Below are 13,526 nucleotides of genomic sequence, written 5' to 3'. Positions count from 1 at the left end.
CATGACTTAAACCACACTTATCCATACACTTAAACCACAAATATCTATATTTATTCTAATGTCAAGCTTTGATATAGTTCTTTTTTTAATTTAGATATAATTGACATATTACATTAGTTTCAGGTGTACAACATGATTCAATATGTGCATATATTGTGAAACGATCACCATAGTAAGTCTAGTTAGTATCCATCACCATACAGTTATAAAATTTTTGTTCTTGTGAGGAAAAGTTTTAAGCAATTTTCAATATACAATACAATTTATTAACTATAGTCACCATGCAGTATATTACATCCCCATGACTTACTTAATTTGTTGCTAGAAGTTTGTACTTTTTAACCCCCTTCACCTATTTCACCCACCCCCACCCTCCCCTGCCTCTGGCAACCACCAGTATATTCTCTGTATCCATGAGCTTGGTTTTTGTTTGTTTTATTGTTTTGATTTTATTTGTTTTTAGATTCCACATATAAATTACATCACATGGTATTTGTTGTTCTCTGTCTGACTTATTTCACTTAGCATAATACCCTCAAGGTCCATCTATGTTATCACAAACGGCAAGGTTTCATTCTTTTTTATACACCACTTCTTTATCCATTCATCTATCAGTGGACATTTAGGTTGCTTAGCCATTGTAAATAATGCTGCAAGAAACATGGGGGTGCATATATCTTTTCCAGTTAGTGTTTTCATTTTCTTTGGATAAATACCCAGAAGGGGAACTGCTGGATCATATGGTAGTTCTATTTTTAATTTTTTGAGGAACCTGGATACTGTTTACAGTCCCAGCAACAGTGTGCAAGAGTTCCTTTTGTCCACATCTTTGCCAACACTTGTTATTTTTTGTTTTTTTGATAATAGCCATTCAAAAAGGTGTGAGGTGATATCTCACGATTTTGATTGGCATTTTCCTGATGATTAGTGATATTGAGAACCTTTTCATGTACCTATTGGCCATAGGTATGTCTTTTTTGGAAAAATGTCTATTCAGATTCTCTGCTCATTTTTTAATCAGATTGATTTTGTTGCTATTGAGTTGTATGAGTTCTTTATATATTTTAGATATTAACCCCTAATCAGATATATGATTTGCAAATATTTTCTCCCATTTAGTAGGCTGCCTTTTCATTTTGTTGGTTTCCTTTCCTGTGCAGAAGTATTTTAGTTTGATGTAGTCCCACTAGTTTATTTTTTTGTTTTTGTTGCCTTTGCTTTGGTGTCCAATTCAAAAACTCATTGCCAAGACCAATGTCAAGGAGTTTACCACTTGTGTTTTCTTTTAGGAGTTTTATGGTCTCAGGTCTTATGTTCAAATTTTTGATCCACTTTGAGTTGATTTTTGTGTATGGTGTAAGACAGGGGTCCAGTTTCAATTTTTTTGCATGTGGCTGTCCAATTTTCCCAACACCATTTATTGAAGAGACTGTCCCTTCCCCATTGTATAGTTTTGGCTTCTATGTTATAAATTAACTGACCATACATGCTTAGGTTTATTTCTGGGATCTCTATTTTGCTCCATTGATCTATGTGTCTGTTTTTGTGTGAATACCATCTTGGTTTTTGTTTTTGTTTTTGTTTTTGTTTTTAACTCTGACAGCGTTCTCTCCCTCTTACTCTCCCAAAGGAAGAGAAGAACAATCATCAGTGGCTAGTGGCAGTTGCAGGAGTAACACCAAGAGCTGACTTCACACTCAGGAGAGAACGCTGCACCTACTTCTCGTGGTTTTGGGTGCTCTACACGTTCAGAAAAACTTCTCTAGTAACAAACTATACAAATGATCCCTGAAAATACAGTCTTCATACTTTTTTGATTACTATAGCTTTGAAATATAGTTTGAAATCAGGGAGTGTGATGCCTCCAGCTTTGTCCTTTTTTCTATTGCTTCAGCTATTTGAGGTCTTCTATGGTTCCATACAAATTTTAGGATTGTTTGTTCTATTTTCTGAAAAAATGACACTGGAATTTTATAGGGATTGCACTGAATCTACAGATTGCTTTGGTAGAATGGACATTTTAACAATATTAATTCTTCCAATCCATGAGCATGGAATATCTTTCCTTTTATTTGTGTCTTCTACAATTTCTTTCATCAACGTATTACAGCTTTCAGTGTGCAAGTCCCTTGGTTAAATTTATTCCTAGATATTTTCTTCTTTTTGATGCAATTGTGAATGGAATGGTTTTCTTAATTTTTCTTTCTGCTAGTTCGTTATTAGTGTATAGAAACACAACACATTTTTTAATATTGATTTGGTATCCTGCAAATTGACTGAATTTGTTTATTAGTCCTAACAGCTTTTTGGTGTGGTCTTTAGGGTTTTTTAAATATATAATATCATGTCATTTGCAAATAAGTTTTACTTCTTCCCTTCCGATTTGATTGTTTTTTCTTTCTTTTCCTTGTCTAATTGCTTTGGCTAGGACTTCTAATGCTATGTTGAACAAAAGTGACAAGGGTGGGCATCCTTGCTTGTTCTTAATCTTAGAAGAAAAGCTTTCAGCTTTGCACCATTGAGTATGATGCTAGCTGTGGGCTTATCATGTATCGCCTTTATTATGTTGAGGTATGTTCCCTCTATGCCCACTTTGTTGACAGTTCTATCATATGTGGGTATTGAATTTTGTCAAATGCCTTTCTGCATCTATTGTGATGATCATGTGATTTTTACCCTTCAGTTTGCTAATGTGGTGTATCATATTGTTTGATTTGCAGATGTTAAGCCATCCTTGCACCTCTGGAAAATTCCTCTTGATCATGGTGTATGATCCTTTTAATGTATTGGAGTTTGGTTTGCTAATACTTTATTGAGGATTTTTTCATCTGTGTTTATTAGTGATATTGGCTGTAATTTTCTCTTCTTGTGGTATCCTCGTCTGGTTTTGGTATCAGGGTAATGCTCACCTCATAAAATGAATTTGGAAGTGTTCCTTTCTCTTCTATTTTTTTGGAAGAATTTGAGAAGGATTGGTATTAATTCTTCTTTAAATGTTTGATAGAACTCACCAATGAAGCTGTCTGGTTCTAGACTTTTATTTTTTGGGAGATTTGATATAACTGAAAATGGAATATATCATCCCTAATGAGTCAAATTTAGCATTGTGAAACTACCTAACAAATAGAGTAACACTGTAAGACTAAAATGCTTTTTAACAAGCCTGAAACTAGAACTGCTTTCAAGGTCACTCTATTGTATATAACAGGCACTCCATGTAGAAATAGGAGTCAAGTTGATACCTTTTTTGCTGTTAAAATCCAAATTGGTTATCTAAGAGTATTTGGATCATAGTCATTCTCTACTATCTCTTAATAACAGAATCTCGCTTCCATTCCATGCTATAACCTAAGACCCAGAATAAAATATCAGGCTGACCTCAATATACAGAATAGAAGACATCAAAGTTGGTGAAAAAGCTAACACTGTTGTTGTGTTCCATTGTAAAACTGAAGAAGCACTGCCAGTGGAAAAAAAAAAAACAAACAGGACAATGAGTTGAAAATATTTGGTGAGAAAGGGTAAAAACCATACCCTGTTTTATGGCAAGAAGAGTATTGCAATAGTAGTCCAATCAGTTGGAAGTTGTGGTTCCCACATAATTATTAATTTTTTTTACAGTTCAATTTATATTTGGAGATTAAAGACACCATGAACCAAGCCATATATAGGTTCTTCTTTAGTTAGGAAATATTAACAATAGGGATTTAAAGAGTGGATGCAGAGATACTCTTATTTAACATTTTACTAAATGATATAGGAAAGAGAGTATAAAATAAGATCTTCAAGTTTGCATGCTACTTTCCTCTCCCAGGTAGTGAAATTTTAAGCTAACAGGGACAAATTGATAAATAAAGGCTCAAAGCTGCCTGAGCAGGCCAAAACACGGTACATGGGATTCAATGAGTATGTGTAAGGTGATGAACTTAGAGAAAAGGCGATGAACTTAGAGAAAAATAATATGAACTAAGTTTATAAAATAATGGACCCTATGGTATCCTTTACCACCCAAGGAAGATACTATCCTTAGTAGCTATAAGTCTATTCAGAAAATCTATTCTTTATGATTCAGTCTTGGTAAATCTTGTGTTTTTAAGAATTTGTCCATTTCAAAGTTATCCAATTTGTTGTTGTACACTTGTTCATAGTACCCTCATAATCCTTTTTATTTCTGTAAAATTGGTGGTGATGCACCCTCTTTCATTTCTAATTTTAGCAATTTGAGTCTTCTCTCTTTTTCTCTTAGTCAACCTAGCTAAAGGTTTTTCAATTTTGTTCACTTTTCAAAAGAACCAACTCTTGGTTTTATTGATTTTCTCTATTATTTTTAATCTCTACTGTATTTATTGCTGTTTTAATCTTTATTATTTCCTTCCTTCTGCCAGCTTTGGGTTGAGTTTGTTCTTCTTTTTCTAGTTCCTGAAGGTATGAAGGTAAATTGTTGACTTAGGATCTTTCTTCTTTAATGCAAGCATTTACACTATAAATTTCCCTCTTAGCATTGCTTTTGCTGGATCCTGTAAGTTTTGGTATGTTGTGTTTTCTTTTCCACTTGTCTCAAGATATCTTCTAATTTCCCTTGTGTCCTCATCTTTGTCCCACTGGTTGTTAAGAGTATGTTCTTTAATTTCTACATATTTGTGAATTTTCCAGTTTTCCTTTTGCTGTTTACATTCTATTGTAACTGGGAAAGATACTTTGTATGGTTCCAATCTTTTAAAATTTATCAAGACTTATTTTGTGGCCTAACATATGCTCTATTCTGAAGAATGTTTCTTGTGCACTTGAAAAAATAGATACTTTGCTGTTGTGGGTTGGAACGTTCTGTATAGGTCTGTTAGGCCCAATTGACTTTGCCCATTTAAAAATTGGTCTATTTGCTTTCTTACTGAATTATAAGAGTTTTTAAAATATATTCTGGATACAAATCTCTTATCTGATATATAATTTGCAAATATTTTCTCCCTTTCTGTGGATAGTCTTTTCACTTTCTTGATGCTATCATTTGCAGCACAAAATTTTAATGTGGTTCAATTCATTTATTTTTTCTTTGTTTGCTTGTGCTTTTGGTGTCATATCTAAGAAATAATTACCCTAACCCAAGGTCCTGAAGATATATCATGTTTTCTTCTAAGACTTTCTGCTTGTCAATTTCAGCAAAAAAGCTATCTGGGATTATGACAGGGATTGCTCTGAGTCTGTAGTATGATTAGATTTTAAGAAGGATTAATGGAGGTTAGAAATATTATGCCACATTTAAAGAATACAGTCATTAAGTTTAAGAGTTGAAGAAATCTTAGGTACTATCTAGTCCAGCTCTCTCATCTCACAGACAAATATTATGTATAGAGTGCTTTATAATTTACAAAGTGCTTTTTTAAATCTAATTGAAGCCTCACAATAACTCTGTGCAATGGGTATAATTCTTTTTTCTATTTTACTGACAAAGTAGTGAAGATACAAAAGAATTAAGTGACTTACAAGGTCATGTAGACAGACTCAGGACTCAAAGTTCTGCCTATTGATTCCCTGTCCAGGGTTTTCAGTGTACTATATTAATTATGCTTTTTGACTAACAAGGACACTCTCTCATAAAACAAACTACCATCTGACCTTTTACCACTATCCTTACTTCTTAACAGCTCACTAATTATAGAATTTTTTCTTATGCTTGACATCCCTAATCATACTATCATGTCTTTTGAAACTTTTATTCTACTCTTCCTTTACAATATAGGCAGGCACTCCTCATTTTGCATAACAGCATTGGACTATAAAAATGAAAATGCAAGATGAAACCATGTAAAGAGATTTTAAAAATCAATGGGAAAAATATGATCATTCTATGACCTGTAAAAGTTTTTCTCAAAACACTAAAATCCCTCTTCCTGTCAGTTGTACATGTATAGAGAGCCAAGTTCATATGTTGATCATTTCAACTTCACTAGCTTTCTTGGCTGCACATCTAAAGTCTCTCAAATGGTGGCAGTGTCAACATTCCTTTGGCTGGCTATTTCATCTCTAACTCCATCTACATTAGATTTAAATTTCATTTCCAGTGTTATCACCTTTCTTTTTATTTTACTTCACTTTCATCATTGTTGGTCAATTTTCTCTTTTGATTATCCATTTTTGTTAAATTTCAGTTTGGTTTATCAATGAGAGACAGAGGCAACACATCTACATGCTTTGCTGTCAATGCATTATGGGAACAATAGATTCACAGTGATGAATCACTGACAGAATTTGAAAGAAGTGAAATGACCGCTCACTGACCATGATGCACAGTAGATATTTACATAGTGGTTTAGGGATTGAAGAGCTAATATATCATGGTAACTTAAACTTGAACCATACTGTTGTGGACTGATGCTATTTAACTAAACTGTGGTAACAAATTTGTGCATATCAGAACTGTACAAAGCAAGGACTGCTTGTGCTTATCAAAACTGAGAGGTAAAATCATATTTTTTAAATATGTCATCATTTTAAGATAAAATAATACCATCTGAAAGAAACAGTAGGATACTTCAGATACATGATTTCCTGGTTTTATCAGCTCTGCAAATGTCCAAATTTAGTGTAGATTTCCTTATTGAAAAATACTTGTAGGATGCATAGAAAAACTAAGAGTTAGCCTCTTGCTTGAAGAGTTGAATATACTGTGGACACTGGCCAGTTGAAACATGGTTTTCTGCTGCCATCCATTATAGTTTCAGAGATGAATTATTATGGTAATTTTGGTTGCACTATATGAATGTTAAAATTCACTCAGTCTAGAAAAAAATATGTATAAACAAATTTAGAAAATTTTTAAAATGTAATTTCAAATCAATGAGTAAAGAATGGAGCTCATAACAAATGGGTTTGGGTTATTTGGATAATTTATTTGGAAAAAAATATATAGTCCCTCACCTCGCAAAACATACAGAAAAAGTCAGATGGGTTAAAGATGTAAACATAAAGAACAAGATCATGCAAACACTGGAATAGAATATATAGGACTCTTTTTATAATCTTAGATATAGAAGTCTTCATAACAATCAGAAAACTATGCTCCTGATCTTTCCTGCCAAATCTGTTTCTCCCCAAATCTTTCCTATCTCAGTACGTAGCAACTCCATTCTTGCAGTTGCTCAGGATAAAAACTTTAGAGTCATTCTTGACATCTCTCTTTCTCTCATATTCCATACACAAATCTTGCTGACTTGACATGGAAAATATCTTAAGATTCTGACAGTTTCTTATCACTTCCACTGCCACCACCCTGATCCAAGCTATCAAACATCTCTAGTTTGTATTATAAATAATAATAAAAATAAAATAATAATAATAAAATAGTGTCATAATTGGTCTCACTCTTTTCATCCTTACTCCTCTATGATTTATATCCAAAATGAGAGCTGTGATTTTTTTTTTTAAATTAAAGTACAATCATGTGATTCCTTCCAGTTGTCCCTTATTTCACTTAGGAGTATAAGCCTTACTATGATCTAAAAAGCCCTAGATAATCTATCCTCCATTACCAACCTGATCTCATCTCCTACTGACTTTCACTTCAATACTTAGCTTAATTCACACTAGCCTCATTTATATTTCTCAAAATGCCAGGGTCTTTGAATGACTAACCCCCTCATTGCATGAGGCCACTTAAACAATTGTAATCAGAGAAGATTTTCCTTACTACCCTATTTTAAAAAATGTAACATTTTTCAGCAATTCTTATCCCCAAGCCTCACTCTAATTTTGCAATACCTTCTAACAAACTTTTTTATTTTGTTTATTTTGTTCACTGACTAGATGTAAACTCCATGCAGGCAGTGAATTTGTTTCACTCATACTCTATCTCCAGCACCTAAAATAGTTCCTGGCACATCATACATACTCAATAGGTATTTTTTGAATGAATGAATGAGTATAACATTCGCTTATGTTAAAATGTTAAACTTCTACTTGATGAAATGTACAGTAAACACTGTAGTAAGACAAACAACTGACTGGGAGAAACTATTTGCAACATATATGATAGACAATGGATGCATCTTCGGTGTTTATAAAGTACTTTTACAAATCAATAAGAAATACATAAGCAAATCCCCTCCTAAAAAATGAGGCAAAGAGTATGAATAGACAATTTGCTGAGGAGATATACATATAAGAAGTCTCACTTGGAATCAGGAAAATTCAAATTTAAACAATGCTATGCTACTTTTTACCCATTAGGCTGACAAAATTAGAAAGACCGATAGTACCTAATACTTGTAAAATGAGGAGAAAATAGAAAATTTCTTATACTGATCAAGGGAGTATCAAGCAGTAGAGCTATTTAATTAGGAACATTTGCCAGTAACTATCAATATTAAAAAGGAATATACAGGCTTCTGCACACCATCCCAGAGCTGAGGTGTCGGCACAGTTATTTCCCAGGAGGAACTCTGGTCTGAAGGGCAGGTGCGAGGCCTCTGCATGCGGCCCCCTATGAGCAAGGGAAACCAGACTAAGCAACAAGGGAAAAAAAGTTAGACACTCCATGAGAAAAGCAGCAATTAGAGGAAGACCTTCAAGATGGCAGAAGAGTAAGACGTGGAGATCACCTTCCTCCCCACAAATACATCAGAAATACATCTACACGTGGAATAACTCCTACAGAACACCTACTGAACGCTGGCAGAAGAAACTCCCCCACGTACCTGGGTAGGGCAAAAGAAAAAAGGAAAAACAGAGAAAAAAGAATAGGGACGAGACCTGCCCCTTGGGGAGGAAGCTGTGAAGGAGGAAAAGTTTCCACACACTAGGAAGCCCCTTCACTGGCAGAGATGGGGGGTGGTGGGGGGAAGCTGTGGAGCCACGGAGGAGAGCACAGCCACAGGGGTGCGGAGGGCAGAGCGGAGAGATTCCCGCACAGAGGAGCGGTGCCGACCAGCACTCACCAGCCCGAGAGGCTTGTCTGCTCACCCGCCGGGGCGGGCGGGGGCTGGGAGCTGAGGCTCGGGCTTCGGAGGTCGGATCCCAGGGAGAGGACTGGGATTGGCTGCACGAAGACAGCCTGAAGGGAGCTAGTGAGCCACATCTGGCCGGAAGGGAGTTAGGGAAAAAGTCTGGACCTGCCTAAGAGGCAAGAGACAATTGTTTCGGGGTGCGCGAGGAGAGGGGATTCACAGCACCGCCTAAACGAGCTCCAGAGATGGGCGTGAGACGCGGCTATCAGTGCGGGCCCCAGAGATGGGCATGAGACTCTAGGGCTGCTACTGCAGCCACCAAGAATCCTGTGTGCAAGCACAGGTCACTATCCACACCTCCCCTCCAGGGAACCTGTGCAGCATGCCACTGCCAGGGTCTCTGTCTCTGTGATCCAGAGACGACTTCCCCGGGAGAACAAACGGCGTGCCTCGGGCTGGTGCAACGTCATGCTAGCCTCTGCTGCTGCAGGCTCGCCCCGCATTCTGTACCCCTCCCTCCCGCCTTGAGCTGAGTGAGCCAGAGCCCCCGAATCAGCTGCTCCTTTAACCCCGTCCTGTCTGAGTGAAGAACAGACACCCTCAGGTGACCTTCATGCAGAGGCGGGGCCAAATCCAAAGCTGAACCCCAGGAGCTGTGCGAACAAAGAAGAGAAAGGGAAATTTCTCTGTGTAGCCTCAGGAGCAGCGGATTAAATCTCCACAATCAGCTTGATGCACCCTGCATCTGTGGAATACCTGAATAGACAAAGACTCATCCCAAAATTGAGGTGGTGGACTTTGGGAGCAATGATATATATACTTTTTTCCTTTTTCTCTTTTTGTGAGCGTGTATGTGTATGCTTCTTTGTGTGATGTTGTCTGTAGAGCTTTGCTTTTACCATTTGTCCTAGGGTTCTGCCTGTCTGGTTTTGTGTTTTGTTTTGTTTTATTACTTTTTAATTGTTTTTATTTTTAATAATTATTTTTTATTTTAATAACTTTATTTTATTTTATTTTTTATTTTTTTTCTTTCTTTTTCTCTCCCGTTTCTTCTGAGCCGTGTGGCCAACAGGGTCTTGGTGCTCTGGCTGGGTGTCAGGCCTGTGGCTCTGAGGTGGGAGAGCCGAGTTCAGGACATTGGTCCACCAGACACCTCCTGGCTCCACGTAATATCAAACGGTGAAAGCTCTCCCAGAGATCTCCATCTCAACACTAAGACCCAGGTACACTCAATGACCAGCAAGCTACAGCACTGGACACCCTATGCCAAACAACTAGCAAGACAGGAACACAACCCCACCCATTAGCAGAGAGGCTGCCTAAAAACATAATAAGGTCACAGACACCCCAAAACACACCACCTGACATGGACCTGCCCAACAGAAAGACAATATCCAGGCTCATCCACCAGAACACAGGCACTAGTCCCCTCCACCAGGAAGCCTACACAACCCTCTGAACCAAACTTAGCCACTGGGGGCAGACACCAAAAACAATGGGAACTACTAACCTTCAGCCTGCGAAAAGAAGACCCCAAACACAGTAAGTCAAGCAAAATGAGAAGACAGAGAAACACACAGCAGATGAAGGAGCAAGGTAAAAACCCACCAGACCTAACAAATGAAGAGGAAATAGGCAGTCTACCTGAAAAAGAATTCAGAGTAATGACAGTAAAGATTATCTAAAATCGTGGAAATAGAATGCAGAAAATACAAGAAGCATTTAACAAGGGCCTAGAAGAACTAAAGAGCAAACAAACAATGATGAACAACACAATAAATGAAATTAAAATTTCTCTACAAGGAATCAACAGCAGAATAACTGAGGCAGAAGAACGGATAAGTGACCTGGAAGATAAAATAGTGGAAATAACTACCACAGAACAGAATAAAGAAACAAGAATGAAAAGAATTATGGACGGTCTTAGAGACCTCTGGGACAACATTAAAGGCACCAACATTCGAATTATAGGGGTCCCAGAAGAAGAAGAGAAAAATAAAAGGTGACTGAGAAAATATTTGAAGAGATTATAGTTGAAGACTTCCCTAACATGGGAAAGGAAATAGTCAGTCAAGTCCAGAAAATGCAGAGAGTCCCATACAGGATAAATCCAAGGAGAAACATGCCAAGACACATATTTATCAAACTGTCAAATATTAAATACAAAGAAAAAATATTAAAAGCAGTGAGGGAAAAGCAACAAATAACATACAAGGGAATCCCCATAAGGTTAAAGGCTGATCTTTCAGCAGAAGCTCTGCAAGCCAGAAGGGAGTGGCAGGACATATTTAAAGTGATGAAAGGGAAAAACCAACAACCAAGATTATTCTACCCAGCCAGGATCTCATGCAGATTTGACAGAGAAATTAAAACCTTTACAGACAAGTAAAAGCTAAGAGAATTCAGCACCACCAAACCAGCTTTACAACAAATTCTAAAGGAACTTCTTTAGGCAGGAAACACAACAGAAAGAAAAGACCTACAATAGCAAAACTAAAACAACTAAGAAAATGGTAATAGGAACATACATATTGATAATTACCTTAAATGTAAATGGATTAAATGCTCCAAACAAAAGACACAGACTGGCTGAATGGATACAAAAACAAGACCTGTATATATGCTGTCTACAAGAGACCCACTTCAGACCTAGGGACACATACAGACTGAAAGTGAGGGGATGGAAAAAGATATTCCATGCAAATGGAAATCAAAAGAAAGCTGGAGTAGCAATTCTCATATCAGATGAAATAGACTTTAAAATAAAGACTATTACAAGAGACAAAGAAGGACACTACATAATGATCAAGGGATCAATCCATGAAGAAGATATAACAATTGCAAATATGTATGCACCCAACATAGGAGAACCTCAATATATAAGGCAAATGCTAACAGCCATAAAAGGGGAAATCGACAGTAACACAATCATAGAAGCGGACTTTAACACCCCACTTTCACCAATGGACAGACCATCCAACATGCAAATAAATAAGGAAACACAAGCTTTAAATGATACACTAAAGAAGATGGACTTAATTGATATTTATAGGGCATTCCATCCAAAAACAACAGAATACACTTTCTTCTCAAGTGCTCATGGAACATTCTCCAGAATAGGTCGTATCTTGGGTCACAAATCAAGCCTTGGTAAATTTAAGAAAATTGAAAACATATCAAGTATCTTTTCCAACCACAACGCTATGAGACTAGATATCAATTACAGTAAAAAATCTGTTAAAAATACAAACACATGGAGGTTAAACAATACACTACTAAATAACCAAGAGATCACTGAAGAAATCAAAGAGGAAATAAAAAAATACCTAGAAACAAATGACAATGAAAACACGATGACCCAAAACCTATGGGATGCAGCAAAAGCAGTTCTAAGAGGGAAGTTTATGGCAATACAATCCCACCTCAAGAAACAAGAAAAATCTCAAATAAAAAACCTAATCTTACACCTAAAGCAATTAGAGAAAGAAGAACAAAAAAACCCCAAAGTTAGCGGAAGGAAAGAAATCATAAAGATCAGATCAGAAATAAATGAAAAAGAAAAGAAGGAAACAATAGCAAAGATCAATAAAACTAAAAGCTGGTTCTTTGAGAAGATAAGCAAAATTGATAAACCATTAGCCAGACTCATGAAGAAAAAAAGGGAGAAGACTCAAATTAATAGAATTAGAAATGAAAAAGGAGAAGTAACAACTGACACTGCAGAAATACAAAGGATCATGAGAGATTACTACAAGCAACTATTTGCCAATAAAATGGACAACCCGGAAGAAATGGACAACCTGGAAGAAATGGACAAATTCTTAGAAAAGCACAACCTGCCGAGACTGAACCAGGGAGAAATAGAAAATATAAACAGACCAGTCACAAGCACTGAAATTGAGACTGTGATTAAAAATCTCCCAACCAAGAAAAGCTGAGGACCAGATGGCTTCACAGGCGAATTCTATCAAACATTTAGAGAAGAGCTAACAGCTATCCTTCTCAAACTCTTCCAAAATATAGCAGAGGGAGGAACACTCCCAAACTCATTCTATGAGGCCACCATCACCCTGACACCAAAACCAGACCAAGATGTCACAAAGAAAGAAAACTACAGGCCAATATCACTGATGAACATAGATGCAAAAATCCTCAACAAAATACTAGCAAACAGAATCCGACAGTACATTAAAAGGATCATACACCATGTTCAAGTGGGGTTTCTCCCAGGAAGGCAAGGATATACAGTGGAGAAAAAACAGCCTCTTCAATAGTGGTGCTGGGAAAACTGGACAGCTACATGTAAAAGAATGAAATTAGAACACTCCCTAACACCATACACAAAAATAAACTCAAAATGGATTAAAGACCTAAATGTAAGGCCAGACACTACAAAAGTCTTAGAGGAAAACATAGGCAGAACCCCGTATGACATACATCACAGCAAGATCCTTTTTGACCCACCTCCTAGAGAAATGGAAGTAAAAACAAAAATAAAGAAATGGGACCTAATGAAACTTAAAAGCTTTTGCACAGCAAGGAAAACATAAAGAAGACGAAAAGAGAACCCTCAGAATGGGAGAAAAT

General features: G+C 36.7%; 1 protein-coding gene and 1 non-coding gene across 2 annotated transcripts in view; both read right to left on the bottom strand.

Annotated features, from left to right (window-relative positions):
- The window catches only part of COL4A5 (collagen type IV alpha 5 chain), a 250,955-nt gene that overhangs the window by 30,408 nt on the left and 207,021 nt on the right, over positions 1-13,526 (bottom strand). The window lies entirely within an intron of this gene.
- On the bottom strand, positions 1,594-1,804 carry LOC137757582 (small nucleolar RNA U3). Its single transcript, XR_011072421.1, has one exon. It is a non-coding gene; the product is annotated as a small nucleolar RNA U3 (small nucleolar RNA).

This window comes from Eschrichtius robustus, chromosome X, assembly GCF_028021215.1.
Source record: "Eschrichtius robustus isolate mEscRob2 chromosome X, mEscRob2.pri, whole genome shotgun sequence".
NCBI classification, from domain to species: Eukaryota; Metazoa; Chordata; class Mammalia; order Artiodactyla; family Eschrichtiidae; genus Eschrichtius; species Eschrichtius robustus.
Note: the sequence above shows the minus strand (reverse complement) of the source record. Positions and strands in the feature narration are given on the sequence as shown.